Source organism: Nuphar pumila, chromosome 1 (genome assembly GCF_984573655.1).
Source record: "Nuphar pumila chromosome 1, dmNupPumi1.hap1.1, whole genome shotgun sequence".
Lineage (NCBI taxonomy): Eukaryota > Viridiplantae > Streptophyta > Magnoliopsida > Nymphaeales > Nymphaeaceae > Nuphar > Nuphar pumila.
The window spans coordinates 4711685-4726761 of record NC_143249.1 but is presented as its reverse complement, the minus strand read 5'-3'; the positions used below and the strand labels follow the sequence as shown (position 1 = coordinate 4726761).

The window sequence follows — 15077 nt, the reverse complement described above, 5'->3', positions numbered from 1 at the left end:
ACCAATGAGCTTGCTAGTGGTGAGGTGGTTTTCCTTGGTTATCAATAATAAAAAAAATTGACCTGCATGATCCGGCTTCTTCTTACCAGTGGAATCAGAACTTTCATCGACTGTTAAAAAAACAGGAAGAAGAAATTCAAATTCAGGAAACTCCAATTGTTCTTTTTTTCTGAAAGTCAACAGAAACCTAATATTTGATATTAGACCTCACGTAGGAGCCAAATTGAGGTGAATGGTTTCAGTTCAACCAGTTAGTTTTTTTTACATTTACACAGAGAAACCACCCCCAGGAATAGAGACCTAGCTGCACTGGCTCTGCCTACGGTCACTGTCCTGACAGTGTAAAACTCCGTGGGTTTACCCCTTACCCCAGGGGAGTCGACAGTTAGTTTGAAACATAAAATCACCATTTCCAGCCACTTCTGGTACCAGAGATTTATCAAAAATTCTCACTTAATCTTTGTCTACCTGTATATGTGCAAGTGGCAATGTCCTACTACTCTTCATTTCTCACTTCTATTTTCGTTCACCTTATAACTTCGGCTAAAAATTGTCACAGAATGTATCGTTAAGCCTAGGGAGAAGGTGCTGACCCTTGGTCCCAGGTTTGACTCCGAGGCGTGGGTGCCTTGATCTGTTGAGCTCCATAATGGCTTGGGTGTTTGTGACCCCAGCAAAGGTTTGCCTCACAACGGGTGGGCCCATTAAGTGAACCGGTTTTCACCGAGGGTTTCTCATCGTAAAAAAAGTGAGAAATAGAGTTTGCACTTACAAGATACCACAGATCTCGTGAGAAATGTAAAAGGCCGCATTAACAAATCATCAATTTCTTCTGATGGAAGTAAAACTCCAGCAATCAAACAACTAAAATTACATTTGATGGTAGAACAATTGTTGATAGAAACTGAATTGTATACATACCAGAGTTACCAGCTTCTTAGATAGGTGGGCCGGTAAGCCCGCTTTTCAAAAACTCGCTTGGGAAATGTGATTCTCTTCGCTTCCGAAACTTGATGGGAATCTCTATTTTTCTACAATTTTTATTAGCTTCATCTATTCTTCTTATATATTATCTTCCTTTACTTTTCTTGTTTTTTATATGTTTCCTCTCATGCTTCTCCTCTCACTTTCATATGCTTTCTATAAATTGGCAAGTCATTATTTTTAGATTTTGTTAAAAATTTAATTCTTATACTTAAAAAATTTGAAATTTAAAAATAATTGTTTTTATTTTAGTTTTTATTTGCATTCCATTTTGATTTCTATTTAATTCTTATATTATTTTTTTTAATTCTTTGCTTCCAGCTTCCTACACATTTTCAAATGCATCGCTTTTCGCTTCCACTTCCTAGTATAACAACCTTAGTACACACTACTGCTAAGGGCAATTATTAAGCAGCGCCCTGAGAACCAGAGGATGCCTATCCCAACTGTATTTCCCACAGCAACTCGATAGAAGAAAGACAATTGTTCGTGGCAAGCATGCCAGCCGACTTGGTGCCATTTATGTCACAGGGATACTTTAAGGGATATTTGATAGTGTGATGCGCGGAACTGCATCACCATCAAACCCTAGACACGGCAAGCACACATTCGCCGCATCGCCACTTAAAAAAATTCTAGCGGAGAAGGTGGAGGTTCTACCCTCTCTCTCTCTTTCCTATTATGCAACGGCCAAGCAATGAGAGGCCAATGGCGGAAGGCCTGTTCTTCTCTGTCCCTTCTTTTTCTTCTTTTCTGAAGAGGGTTTTGAATAAGAAATTTCTTCGATTAGGGTTTTGAATCAAATTTCTTTAATTAAGGTTTTTACATTTAGTTTGATTAGGGTTTTTTTCTTTGATTTTCTTTAATTAGAGTTTTGAATCAAATATCCTTAATTAGAGCTTTTGATATTTAGTTTGATTAGGGTTTTCCTTCTTTGATTTTTTATTAGGGTTTTTAATCAAATATTTTTAATTAAGGCTTTTGAATTTAATTTGATTAGGCTTTTTTCTTTGATTTTTTAATTAAGGCTTTTAATCAAAATTCTTTAATTAGGGCTAATTTGATTAAGGTTTTTCTTGTATTTGATTAGGGCTGGGTTTTTTCTTTTTTTAGGGTTTGAATTAATATTTTTATATTTAATTTTACAGTTTATTTATCGTTTCTTTGATTTTATGGTTTCTTTTTCTTATAGTTTATGGGTTTTTGGTTTATTTATGATTTTTATATTTGTATATAAAAAATATGAATTCTTATTTTTTCTAAAATTACCTAAAATTTAAACATTTTTTGGTACTTGAATCGAGCTTGAGATCCATATTAAGGGGCTAAAATCCATAAAATTTTCATAAACTTTCATAATTAGATACAATAGAACACTGATTAGCACATTTATATAAAAAAAGATTAATTTTATTTTTCTTAAATTACTCAAAATTTAAATATTTTTTTGTATTTAGATCCAATCCTAGGCTAAAATCTATAATAAACATGTTAAAGCACTCATATATATGGTAGGGCAGATAGAGTCATACAATTCAAAACAAAGTTATCTGACAAACTGTCTACACGCCGTAAAAATCAAACGCCAAATACAAGAAACACAACTTATTGTACCTTCAAAACAAACGAGCCGAACATGTGTTTTGTCTGTTATGTTGTTCCGTCCAATTTTGGACAAACAATCAAACACTCTCCTAATTTACACCTGTGTTTGTCCCTTCATATGCTGATCCTAATCAGTGACAAATATAACGAGATTTATGATAATATCGTGAGAAATTGCCTGAAAGTTTAAAACAACAATTTCTAAATCACGCCATGTTTACATTTTATACAACTATTTATCATGAAAAAACTGTGTATTTTTATTTTTAAATATTTTTTATTAATATTTTCTTATAAAAAATAAATGTTATATTATTTATTTATTTTTTATTGCCAAGATTTTGCCAAAAAAACATGATTTATGAAAAATTTTCAATTTGTCGCAAGTTTTTTTAAAAACGAGATTTTGCAGAAAAAAACGTTTGTCACTATGTTCCTAATGGAAACCTGCACAAAAATGGTGTCCCGTGTCCTTTTTGCTATGTCCATGTGACATAGGTGCCTATCCCTGAACATACAGCCACTCAATACATTGCAGCCACGTGTAAATATGTAGCACCCATTTAAATCTCCAAATAACCCTGCTTTTACACCATGCCATAGTGGCCAAGGTGATCACATTTTTAAATCCAACATGAGGTCATCCTCTAGTTCATACCCCCACATGCCATCAGCCCAAATGAGTCCACAGAATATGGTACATACCACAGAGGAAAACCCACTTCAAAAGTCACCACAAAATTACAGAAACCACATCTATAACTGGGATAGCATACACCACACGCTATTATAATGGAAAAAATAGAGAAGGGATGCAAAACAATTCCAGGAGCTCCACTACAAATTATTGTCCAATACAAGCTTGCTCAACTACAGCAATGCATGTCAAAGCAGATATTCAAGGGAAGAAGAAGCCTACAAGAAAACATAACGACAGTAAATTGTTCATGTACCAGGTTCACGCCCAACAGCAACGAAAGAAAGCATCAATCACAGCCTCTTTCATATTCATCTTCCATCCCCACTACTCAGTAAAGATCTCCTTCTTTGTGCGTGTGAATGACGCAGTCCGCAGTCGGATATGAGATGCACGTCAGCACATATCCCTTCTCGATCTGAGAGTCATCAAGGAAAGACCCATCAGACTGATCAACCGATCCAGAGGCCATTTTCCCAGCACAAGTGGAGCATGCACCCGCTCTGCAAGAATATGGTAGATCCATGCCTGCGTTCTCAGCAGAATCCAGAATGTATGAATCATCTGGAGCATCAAACACAGTCTCTGTACCATCAGGTCCAATCAGCTTCACCTTGTATGTTGCCATTGCAGATACGCGGAAGCTGGATGCTTCAAGTCCAAATGCCTTGGATACATTCTTCCTGTAAAGCACAGTGCCCTTCACAAAGGAACCTGGTTTTCTGGATAAATTGTTGCCAGCACTTTTGAATGTGCAGGCGCTTGGAAGTCCCACCGACGACATTATCGTGCCTAGCAAGAGCAACAGGAAATAGCGCAAAAATAAAATTGCAAGGACACTATCAGTGAGCACACAAGAAGCATATGAAGAAAACAATAATTGCAACAGGTAATATTTATTAGAAAGCAATAAACATGGGCATGCATCTAACGAAAAGCATACTAAAAGTTTTTAAGTCAACTTAATAATCAAGTAAAGCAACAAAAGTCCATGTTCTGCGTAGCAGGGAGCAACATAAGACTATGATAGGTGCAGGCCAGCGCACCAATATCCTGAGGGTAGAATTTCGGTCTTGTGACACTGATAGCATAGTCAACTAGAGAAGCAACTATGGTTGAGGCACTCCAAATTATGGTTTTATCGACCAAACAAAATGTAAGACAGACCATATAGAAGACTAAATATGGCCAAATGTAGATTATCTGAATCTCCTATCTTCATGTCATGCAGCTATATTTGTGTGTTTCTCCTACTAAGCAGATTACTAGCCAAAGACTTTTGAATTAAAGAATTCGGTAAATCAGATACCATCAGTGGCACCAAGTACACCCAAGATTTGCTCGGTTGATGCATCTGGTTGTTGTCTGTTCTGGCTCCAACCTACCCACCTGTGTCCACACATTTACCACTGAACTTAGGTGGTAGTTTCATAATCACCATAGTTTCTAGAGTCTTTCATAGAAGGATATGCATGATTGTGCTTAAAAGACTTCTATAGAATGTGTCTCGGTAGGAATTACAACTAACATCAGACATGGAAAGACAAAAAACAGAAACTTATTCAATGTAGGCAAAGAACCAGCAAAAACAAACCACTGCAGAACGAAGGTAACATAATAAGAAGTTAAAGACTTATGGCCACCAAAATAGGTAAGACCTCTCATTTGAAATATGCAAAAGGCTACTACAGCCTCAAATTATACAATATTGTGTAGGCTTAAGATTTGGAACACCCCTGCAGGAACAACTTAAAGGTGAAGGCTTCAGATTGGACATCTACATATACAACTGAAGGCATCTTGCATATGAGGTCCTGAGTGAGCCTTTCATTTGAGGAATACCGAGACCTTATGCTCAGAAAGTTCCTCTGACAATGGGATTCAGCATGACAGAGAAAATTGGCAGACAAACTTTCACTAAGATGGGTGCTGAGCCCATATGTCCATCATGTATATAACAATCCCATTTTTGCCCATAATAACTCATTCATCTTATGTCGTATAGCTGCCAGAAGTCTGTCTGAGATTCTAAAAATCTAAAATCAGAGTGCATACTAACCCATGACTGTGACCTTTATCTGCCAAAATATACTTAGTCAATATGCTAAAATTACTAGAAGACACACAAAGGAGAGTAAAGAAAATTAGGAGCACACAGAAGCTCTTAAGTGAATGAAAAGCATGACAGGAGTGGATGTGAACAGAAGCACGTAGCAAGTTTTCAGAGGCAACCGAAAAGGATTATATGAAGCATTTAATATTTACAGTGAGAGAATATTTTCAAAAAGGGTGTAATGAAGATTGTTTCTTCTCAAGGTAAGGCATGTTTCTACAATCAGGGAAACCCTAACCCCATGCTACAAATGGGTTTCCCAATATTTTATATTTAGGATTCTCATATTCATGACTTTGAAGCATGAAGATTTACATTAACTAACAATATGTGCTTCCAGGTTCACATGAAAGCTTTAGGCAGCCAGAGAAGAAATAAAGGATAGATCCAACAAATGAAATTGTAAAGCTCATTAGAACATTTGAAAATGCAGTCCGCAAGAAAACTGTGCAAAACAAACAACTAAAGAGCGCTGAAGTAAAGATTCATTAAAAAATTCTGACTTCTGCAAAGTAGGTCACAATAACAGAAATCCACCTATACAGAAAAAAGACACCTGGATGTCTGCTTTGTCATGAATGGGTAGGATTGCCAACGATTGGCGTGCCCAACCAAAGGTTTAACACAAAAGAAGAGCAGAAATTTACTATATTCACTGTAGCCAAATACAAGTAGTAAGCAACTTGAATCCAACCAGTATCAGAACAATGCACGTACAGACTATGATCACATGCACAAGAGAAACCCTTGATTCAATCAGAAAATCAAATTCTCAATAAATCAATAAATTTCAAAACGAAGACAGAGAGAGGATGCTCGACCAGGTTCGACGGAGCATCCCTCTTTCTAGATAAACAGAAAAAAACAAGCACAGTTGGAGCAAGCAACCAAACGAGATTTCAGGTCGCCGCCGCTTACCAGTTCTGAGGGGCCTAACATGCCCACATCACCACAAACAACAGCCACTACTCTCCCTTGCTGGAATGAGAAGAAAATGAGAAAAGAAAACGATGGTTTCTCTTCCCACTTTAGACTACTGAAGCTAATTAAATTTAAAACATAACAAGTATTTTAAAGCCAACGGTGAAACATAAAACCTAAAACTTGTTGCCTCTCAAGCATTCCTTAAAACATCCCCAACTCAGACACGTTAAACAAAGCAAGAGGGCAAAAATCACACAGAAGAAGATACCCACAACCCAATTTGGCACCATATAAGCATGCAACAGTGAAATCGATCACCATCTACCAATACTAAAGCCAACAAGATGGATGATGAGAGAAAGATGGTTTCTAGTAAGGACAACTACATCGTCGAATGCGATAGCTGGACCATAGAAATGCACGATTTTGATGTAAGAGCCTTGAGGTTCGAAACCCACAAAAGGACTACTATTACCCATCCTAAAACCTTAGAGAAAAACAAGACCCACAAAGGAAAAACAGGACTAAACCCTCCAAATCATCCATACCTATGAAACACAAAATCAATTCCTGATCTGATTCCGTCCACCTCCGTTTCGAACACCTTGCCTCAGATTACAAAAAAAGATTAGGAAAAAGAAAACAAAGCAACATTGGGTTCAAACGATAAACTACTTAAAAACACACAAAACCCTAAAAGCTAAGATCTGAAGTTGAACGAAGCAAGCAACTCCGCACCTGAACGGAACCATAGAAAACCACAAACCCCCTGAAGCTAAAACCTCGAAGAAGACTCATTTCGAGCTCTGATTCAACAGAGCACCCCACACGCACTAGAAGGAAAACCCCACCACAAAGAGGAAAGAAGACATGAAGAGAGAGAGAGAGAGAGAGAGAGGTTTTACCACTGAAACGGTTCCCGAGAAACACAGAAATGCAGCAAGAGGGAAGCTCCAAAGTACGCAAGGCCCTTGAACTACTCTTATAGTTTCAGAGAGAGAGAGAGAGAGGTTTTACCACTGAAACGGTTCCCGAGAAACACAGAAATGCAGCAAGAGGGAAGCTCCAAAGTACGCAAGGCCCTTGAACTACTCTTATAGTTTCAGAGAGAGAGAGAGAGAGAGAGAGAGAGCCTCACAAGGATACTCTAGTTGATTCTCGTGTCGTGTCCACTTTAAATGGCGATTTCCACACTGATGACGTGTCACGTGTCCATTTATTCGTGTCCTTGCGACATAGGGCGATTTTGTTGGGTATCGAAAGACGTCATCTGACCAGAAACCCTAAAAAAGAGAAAAGTTTGAGAAAACAAGAACAAAGACGGCGGGGGCAGCTAAGGCTGTCAACGGGTCGGATTTACCCGTACCCGATCCGAATCCGGATCTGAAGGTCCGATTAATACATGGACTCGGGTATAGTTTGTGAAATTTTACACCAGATCCGGGCCTGACCCGAGTTCCGATTAAGACCTGGAATTTGTCAATGTAAAAATGATAAAAATTATGGTTTTACCGGGTATGGTCCGGGTCTGATTCATATAGTTCTTATCAGGTATGGTTTCTCTTATAGTATTAGACCCCAGTTCAAACCCGATACCATACCCAAAAATCTGGTCGAAGTCTGGTTCCACTAGGTCTGAACCAAACCTGACCCGTTGACACCCCTACCAGACGCAACTGCCACCAACGAAGAGATGCAAACAGGTCGAATCGAATCTTTAACCCAGATCCGACCCATATTGTAAGACCCCGTATATGGTGGATCAAGCTTGACGCGACCCATATCTGCCCCATTTTAATCCCTTCGAAGGAGCTCATGATCAATTGAAAAAGTTGTTTTATTGAAAAAAGAATGTGAGATGAATCGGCATATATAAAAATATAAAAAATATTTGAAAAAATAAAAACTAAAAACTAAAAAAAATCTAAGAAATTACTAAAATCATGAAATTTTAGAAATAAAAGGATAGACTCAATATTGCATTGATATAATGATATAATCATGACATGTAATATTTTGAAAATATCACTTTTTTTTTTGCAGATCATTTTTTAAAATACCGTGATAAAATTGCATTATTTTCAAAATACGGTCGATATTGGCGGCTGGATACTAGGGGTGTTAATGAGTCGGGTTTGACCCGGATCGACCCATACCAAACCCTACAGGGTCAAAGTTTGGTGATAAAAAAAAGAGATCCAATTAGAAATCGAGTCTGACTCAAAACGTCCTATTAGTTGCATCCCCGTTGTGTCTCAAAATCTTTTTCTGAGCTATTGGTTCTCTAGATGATCGGCATCCAGAGTGTACACAATGTATGGCTGTAAATAAATCAGAACACCTACACCGGTGTGTTTGATATAGGGATGCAAACCGGTTGGGTTGGGTTTAGTGATAAACAAGGAGGTCCGATTAGAATCAAGGTCAGACTCAAAGGGACCGGTTAATATATGAAGCCGGGTATGGTTTGTGAAATTTTACAACACCCGGGCCTGACCCGAGTTCTGACTAAGATTCTTCATCTTTCAATGTAAAAGAGATAAAAAAAAATATCATTTTACCAGGTATGGTTCAAGTCTGGTTCATGTAATCTTTGTAGGATCTGGGTGCAGTTTCTCTTATGATGAGTTCGATTGGACCCGATACCAGCATATCAAATCAGTTTTGGGTTTAGTCTCACCTGGGTCCAAACCAAACCCGTCCCGTTGATACCGGACCTCCCAAACTGGCAAAATCTAGTACGTCCAAAAAAACCTCATATGCCACTGCTTAACTCATAATGTCAAAAACGTGGTTTGTCTGTTCCTTGTGATTTTCATTGTTTTTTTTTTCAGAAAAAAAAACATGCAACAATGTTTGGTGTGATGAGGTCCTGACATTTTTCTGGCCTTGGTTTTATCAGATTTCAAAGCACAAGGGGCACATGTTTTATTTTTTGATTTCTCATACGGTGTATCACAAGGATACTCTAATTTTGCTCATGTGACGTGTCTACATATACGTTACTTTTAATAAAAAAATACACAAAAACAGCTGTGCCCTTTTCAAAAGTTGATAAATCTCGTGAATATCTCAAAAATATTTCAGGAGTTTAAAAAATAAAAAAAATATAAATAACAACAAAAAACCTAAGAAAATAATAAGTTTTGTATTATTTTTCTTTCAAAAATATAAAGAAACATGTTTTAAAGGTTTTAAAATATAAAAAAACAAAAAAAATAAGAAATGTAAACTCAATTTTTTTAAAAACAACTCAGAAAAATGTCAAGATATTTTTTATTCGCCGATATTTTAAAAATATCATGATATTTTTTATTTGCCCATATTTTAAAAATATCATGATATATTCTCGATATTATTGGCAAAACCTAGTTTATTGGCTGGGTGACACTGGCCCGGCCATTCCTAGCCAGTGGCTGGTCGAAAATTGGTTAGACTCCCTTCTTTTGGTCAGACGACCATTTCTCAGCTACCCACCAGCCAGGAAATGGCCGATTGTGCCTTGAAACAAAAAATATATATTTTTCAGACCATTTTTCGGCGGGAAATTGTTTGGATGGCGTCGCCTAGTGTAGGCAACACCATCCCTACCGTTTCACGACCATTGGCTCGCCAGAAATAACCGAACAACAGTGATGAGTGATGTGGGGAAGGGGGGTTTTGGGAGGTGGAAAAACCCACGTCAATAAACCCAAAGTTTTCTTGGGGGAGAGGGATTTTTTTTTTTTACTTAGCTGGGTTTTAGCAAAACCTTAGTTTTCAAATCAAGTTTTGATGTCACCAAAACACACTAAAACAGATTTTTTTTTGGATGAAAACACAGTTTGTACCCCAAAAAAGTTAAAAATTAGGTTTTGGGTACCATCCAAATGACACCTTAATCACCCTCCACCTTATATTGATAAACCCTAAAAGAGTGGATCGGCCTAAAGAAAAAAGGTGTAATGCCTAAAGAAAAAGGTGTAATTTTTTTTTGTTTGATGGGCAAGCTATGGATAGATAGACCCCTACCGGTTTATTAATCAGAAAAAAAATTACATAGATCTTCCAATAGGAAGCACACGACCAACAACCAATTCCAAGTCAATGTTTGTCGGGTGACAGTGGCTAAGCAGATAATACACACCAAGGTTGTTAAATGCCATGAGGCGAAGCAAGGCGTAAGCCTCGAGGCGTTGAAGCATAAGCTTCATGATCAAAATAATAAAATATATAATATTAATAAAATAATGAAAATTTTAAATAAAAATTAATAATAAATAATAAATGACAGTATAAAATAAATTGTGTCCTCACAAGATCAATTAAGTTCCAAATCCATCAAGAACCACTGGAACTCCACCCTCAAGCGCAAGTGCTCCACTGCCGGCAACCCTCCGGCCAAGCGATCCAACAGCTCCAAAAAAGATAAGTAAAAAAATAAATAGACAATTTCTTCTTTGAAGCACGTAAATAAACCGGTAAACAATCCCCAAAAAATAAAAGTGAATAAAAAATGAAAGGATGAGTTATTCGAGTTCACTGTGAGGGTGCACGCAAGCACACACGCGCGTTGCTCCTGCCACCGGACCACACTTTTTCTGTTTCGGAATAGAAGAGAAGGTGAGGCACCAATTATACATTCATTTCACTATTAGCAATTGCATTAGAAGACAAACAAAGCCAATCATTCACTACAAGAGGAAAACCCTTAAAATCAATGGAACGAGTTTATATACAAGAACGCTAAGAACTAATTTGACTAAATTTTCCTAGCCCAAGGAGCATGGGCTTATAAACAAAATATAAATAGACAACCTAACATTGCATATGTATTAAATCTAAAGAAGCAGATTGGTTAACCAAGCAAACAGAAACAACAGTGTCTAACTTCCTGAGCTTGTTTTTTTGGCATGTCTACATTACAGATCTTTTGGCTCTTACTGATATCTATCTGAATCTATGCCACTATTTTAGAAGCATTTATTTAGATGTCTCTCTTTCAGTTCTTCATACAACTTTTACCTGAATTTAAACATGTTAGGAGATCTTTATCCTTTGTAGCATATTACTATTGTACTCAGATAAATCATGGGGGAACTGATGGTCAAGGAGACCAGAGTTTGTTGTTTCCAAGCACTAGATGAGCTCCTAGGTGAACAGTTTTCACTGCATCATCCAGTTTGAAAGGTTTTAATTTATGTTAATGTTCACATGGTTGATACCTTACTTCCCAAAAGCTTATTTCATATGGCATATTTTCTTCACAATTTGAAAAGATAAAAGCAAGGTTGCCAAGAAGGGAAGTGGAGTTGGGGAATGAGAAAGGAGTATTATTTAGGCCCACAAAGTTAGAATTCAAGAAGCAGAACACAAATGGCTGGAAGATCACTTGATTACTAATTTACTATAGAGCATCAAGAGGAACCATATCAGGAAAATGTACAGAACCTTTGTACAATTTATCAAATAACGAGAATCCCACCTGAAAAATGCATTGCATGAACATCTGAATAACGCAATGTAAAATGCAAACTTGATGATTTATCTACATGCAAAAAAAAATATATGGATCTCATTTGCAACTACAACACCCTTAATTCATCACATTAGGCCATCACTTCCATAGACAGTGTACCCCTTTATAAAAGCCATTTTGATGACAAGATAAAACAGGCATAAATCATGCCAATCAATCCTCAAGTAAAACAAACACTCTACAACACTAACCCATATGAACACGTTGTTTCTATTCTTTGCCAGAGACATATATGAACCAAAATAAATAAAAGCCAAAATCCCCAAAACAATGATCAACTTCAACCCATGTTCTTCTATTACTTGCCCGAGAACATGCACGAACCAAAATGAAAAAACATTTATCGATGTCAACTCGTAGAATCTTTTCGATTTCTTAAATGCACGAATGAAAACATTTTCTGCCAAACATTAACCGGCAGCAACCACTGAGCAGTCTTTTTTGAACAAAAAAGACTTCATGAAACTTCTCCCCTTCCCATTAAATTCTAGATACACCACTCACAATCTAAAAACAATTAACCGGATCTTTCATATTTTGCCTATCAGATAAAAAATATTCAACCATGAAAGATGCAAACAGAATTCCAGACAAACACTACCAGACCCTCAAGAAAGAAGAGGCAACTAACTTTAAAAGAAGAAATCACGTCGCTGATGCCTCAAGAAGAACAATCAAAAGCGACAACTACCAAGGGAAAATCAACTCCCCACACTGACAAACACCCAAAATGCCTCCACGATCGACCAAAAACACCTGATTCTCATCGTCAAAGCAAAACCAATTTGCACGACGAACATAAACAACCGAACACTGAATACACAAAATCGATTTCCACGCCTACACAGGCAACAAATTGAAGAACCGACAATCATCCACACAAGAAAAACCAAAAAAACAGATGTTTCCAGGAGAAACGACAACTCCCACATAGAGAAAACACCAAAATTCCTCAACAATTGAGCAAAAAAGCTCTTTTTTCATGAAATAAGCAGGAGTACGACAAGAGCAATCGACTAGGAGGTCGTACAACCACCCACGCAAGAAAACACAAAAGAAACAGAGGTTTCAAGAGAAACAACAATTCCCCACATAGAGAAACACCCAAATTTCTCTGCATTGAATAGAAAAAATGTCATTTCGTTCGGGAAATAAGTAGGAATACACAAGGAACCATCGACTAGAAGGGCATAAGGCTGAGAGAGAGAGAGAGATCACCTTGAACGGGCAGCGTTGCCACATTTGGAGCACTTAGGCTTGTTGAGACCCCTGAGGCTGGTCTTGGGCGCGTCCAGGCTTTGTTTCAGACTATTTACAATGCTTTGATAGCCGGAAAGCGGCGAAGTGCCAGCCATGGCCGGTAAATAACACGCCGGACGACGATTGGGATGATAAGACCAAAAGCCCAACCCAACAAAACACAAAAACGGAGTTCTGATCTCTTTCGAAACAGAATTGAGAATCAGAGACGACATTCAACATGATGCGCACACCTTAGAAGCGAAGCACGTTTCGACTTGAGGCGTGCGCTTCACATGAGTGAAGCATGCGTTTCAAGCCTGAAACGCTTCACTACAACACCTCAATACCTTGAGCGTGTGCTTCGCCTCTGAGGTGTACACTTCAGGTATTGAGGCGTACGCCTCTCATAACACTGATGCACACACAAAAAAATGTGCATTCCTATTTTATGTGCACATTTTCAGTCTGCCACAGAAAAAAATGCGTGTTGAATTGATTAATAAGTATAAAGAACTTCTTTGACCAATCGCGTGGTTGGTAGGAGCTGTCAGTGCACATCTCCTTGTGGTGGGACGTTGCAGGTTCAAACCCCATTGGTTCATTGAATAATAACTGGTGAAGGTCTGCCTAACTCCAGCTTGCCTTCCAAAAAAAATAAAGAACTTCTTTGATTATGAAAATCATCATGTTGAAGGAACATCATGAGTGAAGCACACATGGCTGTGTTGAGTGTTCTCCTTGTTGGAGATGGGAAATTTAGGAATTTATCGCATTGATAAACTCACAAGTCACAAGTGAGTCAGTTATCCAAGATAAGAAACATAAGAAAACACCCTAGTCAAGTTGGATATCGATCTGGCAAAAATCATAACTCAAACCCTAACCACATGTTACTGGGATTGTGTTCAGATCAATCCAAATAGTATTCAAGTGGATATTTTATACTCATCCATGGATTTTGGGTTTGGGTTTGGGTTTGGGTTTGGGTTTGGGTTTGGGTTTGGGTTTGGGTACGTGACATGAACTAACCCATTGACATTCCTATGTAGGCTCGAACAACAGTAGTAACAAGGGTGAACTAAGGTTGAACTTGAACCCTACTTCACATGGACTGGATCTTTCGTTAGCCGACACATTTTCAGCCAAGGCACCAACTGTCCTCGAGCCGTCTCTTTTTTTTTTTTAGGAAAATTTATGCATAACCGACTAACTTATTATGAAATTACGTATAACCCCTTGCATTCTCAAACTTTTAAGATAGATGTCTGACCATTTGATAAGTTGCTTAGATGGGCGTCTTGATTAATACTCCCAGTTTGAAATAGAGACGAAAAACTGTTTAACTCTGATATAAAATTACCTACTTATTCCTACTCACTTCCATTGATCAACGATTTCCTTTATTTCATTTTCATCATCCCTCTAGAACTCATTTAGGGCTGTTAGGGATTTTGTTTTGAGGTTTAAAATGCCTACAACTAGCACAGGTGAAGATGGAGATTTATTGTTAGACAACACTACAATATTCTCTCTCTCTCTTGAAGACAGTAGATGGTTAGAGGTTTTCTCTCAATTGAAGTATAACACCTCGATCTGGGACCTCAGAAGTCCGAGTTCGGTTGGTATTACTTCTCAGAGGGAAAGAGTATAAAGTTTACACAGAAAAAGTGGCCAATTTTTTTTTCATTTCATTCTCATAAGTCAATTCTTTCTTACAATTGTTCATCATTCGTAACAAAAGAAAGCAAATACATCTTATCCAATGACAATAAAAGTAAAATATACAAATATTCTGCTGAAGAAAAAAAAGCTACTCACAAGCTGATTGTTTTAATGCATGAAACCTACAGTTGTAATTAACAAAAATTAGGGTGAGTCTACAACCCAGTAAAAAATAATTATAAGTAAATAAACAATTAACTTACAACTGTAGTGGGCTTTAAGCCTCTAATCTTAATTTAGTTTTTAGACACACCACACATGTTTGTATATTT

At 37.5% G+C, this 15077-nt stretch overlaps 1 long non-coding RNA gene across 1 annotated transcript; it reads right to left on the bottom strand.

Moving 5' to 3' along the window:
• Nucleotides 1-3334: 3334 nt before the first annotated feature.
• On the bottom strand, nucleotides 3335-7358 carry LOC149847751 (uncharacterized). The gene is made up of 2 exons (XR_016432432.1): nucleotides 7229-7358; nucleotides 3335-4078 (listed from the first exon to the last, which is right to left on the bottom strand). It is a non-coding gene; the product is annotated as an uncharacterized LOC149847751 (long non-coding RNA).
• Between the last annotated feature and the right edge of the window lie 7719 nt (nucleotides 7359-15077).